The sequence below is a fragment of the Falco biarmicus genome, unplaced genomic scaffold (assembly GCF_023638135.1).
Source record: "Falco biarmicus isolate bFalBia1 unplaced genomic scaffold, bFalBia1.pri scaffold_27, whole genome shotgun sequence".
Taxonomy (NCBI): domain Eukaryota; kingdom Metazoa; phylum Chordata; class Aves; order Falconiformes; family Falconidae; genus Falco; species Falco biarmicus.
In genome coordinates this window covers 3,387,971-3,391,126 of record NW_026611833.1, presented here as the reverse complement: position 1 = coordinate 3,391,126, position 3,156 = coordinate 3,387,971, and the positions used below count along the sequence as shown (strand labels likewise).

General features: G+C 50.4%; 1 long non-coding RNA gene across 1 annotated transcript; it reads right to left on the bottom strand.

The window, feature by feature from the left end:
- Positions 1-281: 281 nt before the first annotated feature.
- On the bottom strand, positions 282-1,463 carry LOC130143340 (uncharacterized). Its single transcript, XR_008819710.1, has 2 exons — positions 1,175-1,463; positions 282-433 (listed from the first exon to the last, which is right to left on the bottom strand). It is a non-coding gene; the product is annotated as an uncharacterized LOC130143340 (long non-coding RNA).
- Positions 1,464-3,156: the final 1,693 nt, after the last annotated feature.

Sequence of the window (3,156 nt, the reverse complement as noted above, 5' to 3'; positions counted from 1 at the left end):
GCACTTTAATTAGCATTGTTCCACCGTCTGGCCCCACCGCCTCTCGGAGGGGTGCTTGTAAAATAGTCAGGGCAGACTTCTGCCGAGTGTGGGAAGATACAGGGCTATCAGGAGGATTAAAAGCTCCTTCCGAACCCGCATCCTTGTCCCGTGCCCGGGGGGGAGGTTTAAACAAGTCATCTAAGTCCTGTTCTGGGGCTTGGTGAACCTTGTCTGCCTTTGTACACCTCTGCCCAATGCTGCAGGAAGAACAGCATCTTTTCAATTTACTTCTACCCTCCTTATTTTCCCGCTCCAATGCGAGTACCATAGGGTCCTGTGGGGGTATTATCCCACAGTCCCTTTGCCACTCCGGATGGTTTCGCAGAGTGAAAAACATATCTGCATATGATACTTCATCCCATTTCCCTTCTCTTCTCAAGAACAGCATAAGCTGTAACAAAGTATTATAATCCAATGTTCCATTAAACGGCCACTGAACTTCGCCCTCTAACTTATACAATGGCCACCACTGATTACAATATTTAATGAGGGTCTTTTTGCTTTCTGTGCTTCCCTTCCCTACAATATCCTTCCAATGGGCGAGTATACAACCCAGAGGACTCTTTTTCAGTATCCCTCCTTGGGTGTTACCCATTTTCAATATACTCTTAAGGGATTCAAACTGACTTTTAAATTCTCTCTTTCTACGCCTATCAGCCACACTCTCACTTATTCTCACTCAATTCCACTCTCACGGACGTCCATGCACTCAGAGAAAATCACACACACATCACTTTACACAAACACTATGGTTCGACAAATTCAAATCGATAGTCTATTCCAAATGTCTTATTGCCATAACCAAAATCAATACCAAGAGAAATTTAACACAGCATCGCTCCAGTTAACAACCTTTTAGCAGCTGCAAATATCTTGTGAATTACAAGAGGCCCGCTTACCCCTCTCCTGTTTGTCCTGGCTCCCAACAACAGGATACAGCAGTTACCTTAAACTCAGTCGATCTATCCCCGAGATCGCTACCGGCCGCTCTGTCGGCCAGCGAGTTTCTCAGTTACAGTCCCAAACCCAATAGGTACCTAACCAACGGGCACTATGCTGCACGCCAGACGTCTCTGCGCGATTTATCAGCAGTCCGAATATGCGTACGCTCAAGTCCCTTTGTTAAACATACCGTTAAATCCGCAGCTCCAAGAGGCTGTTGTCCACTCCCGCGGTGATCGGCCGGCAGCGGAGACTCCTCCGAGCAAAATGCTCGGGGCGCGCCTAGGAGCGTCCGCTCCGCAGTCGGTCCCGCAGCCGAGTGGAGATCCTCCTGGCTGGCTCGCCAAAACTGACGCGCGGAAAACGGACTCCACAATCCGTAAGATTGTAAAGTAGGTATGTTTAATCAGCGCTGGGCAGCACGGGGGTAGTCCCGCCAAAAATCGTGCGCGCCTGGCGCGAAAACTTGCGCGATTTTATAAGGCAACTCGTTACATATTCATAACTATGTCGTAATACGCCTATACATATGCATTACCTATCCCCGCTTTGTATTAAAATTAGCTCTGCGAGTCATTTCCATATTTTTCTCTCAACTGAGTTTGCGCAGTGTCCCCTGGTGGTGGTCGTCAGGGGTCCTGAGGATGAAGGCAGGTGAGTCTTCCTCGTGACCGCTAGTTGCCCCCACACCTGGCGCAGGCTCAGTAACGTCCTGCTCTTTGTCCAAACCGCAGAACCGGCTTTGGCTTGTTCTTGCAAGGCTGTAATCTTTCTTTGGACTTATATGGTCATAAAACTGGACTTATATGGTCATGAAGCCCTTTACTCCCGTACACCTTGTCACAGCACCCAAGCAAACCGTGTAAGATTTGGCAAACAGCTAAACAGACTATCATAGTCATTAAACTTTACAACTTTACCCTAAACAGCTAAGCAGACTATTACAATCTTTAAATCTTACAACTTTACCCTAAACAGCTAAGCAAACTATCATAATGGTTAAACTCTACCCTATCTCTTACCCCCCCCCTCTCTCTCACTTAAGCTAAGCATTACATACCAGGCAATCCCTGTTTGGTTAACTACAAACAAAGGACACTTTAAGTAAGTTTTTACACTCATCAATTAACAGCAAAGTGTTACTTCCCCTTGGCACCATCTGTTCCTCATCTTCTTATCTTTTCTCGGCCAGACTCATTCTGTTGGTTGTTATCTATTCACCCTCCTTATCCTCCCAGGGTCTTCATGTAAGACAGAACAACGAAAACAAAACACCCAAAGAATAAAGAGGCACCAGCCACAATAAGCCCCACTTCCCTGAGGTAGGTGTGTGAGCAGGAGAGCTTGAGGATCTGTGGGATTTCACAGAAGACCTGTCCCAGGGCATTGCCGTGGCAGAGCGGCAGTGACAGTGTATTGGCCGTGTGCAGCGCAGCACAGAGAAACCCACTGGCCCAGGCAGCTGCTGCCATGTGGACACAAGCTCTGCTGCCCAGCAGGGTCCCGTAGTGCAGGGGCTGGCAGATGGCCACGTAGCGGTCATAGGCCATGACAGTGAGGAGAGAACACTCTGCTGAAAGGAAAAAGACAATCAGGAAGAGCTGTGCAGCACATCCTGAGTAGGAGATGTCCCTGGTGTCCCACAGGGAGTTGGCCATGGCTTTGGGGAGAGTGGTGGAGATGGAGCCCAGGTCGAGGAGGGAGAGGTTGAGGAGGAAGAAGTACATGGGGGTGTGCAGGTGGTGGTCACACACTACAGCAGTGATGATGAGGCCATTGGCCATGAGGGCAGCCAGGTAGATGCCCAGGGAGAGCCAGAAGTGCAAGAGCTGCAGCTCCCGCGTGTCTGCCAATGCCAGGAGGAGGAACTGGGTGATGGAGCTGCTGTTGGACATCTGCTGCCTCTGGGCATGGGAACCTGCTCAAGGAGGAAAAGTAGTGACAAGTCAGGCAATTCTTCTGTTAAGCCAAGTGAAAGCCGTTTCTCCCAGATGCGCCCCCGCTGCCCCATGTCCCCCCCTCTGCCGTTCCTAGGAGAGCTCCCTTCCGAGCCGTGGCTGGAGCTGTGCTGAGTGCTGGCCGAGTGTGCTGTGAGGAGCAGGGGCTGTGCCCGCTGGCTGCCCAGCAGTGAGCCCTGCTCTGCAGCAGGGGCTTCATGGGAACCCTGGGGGC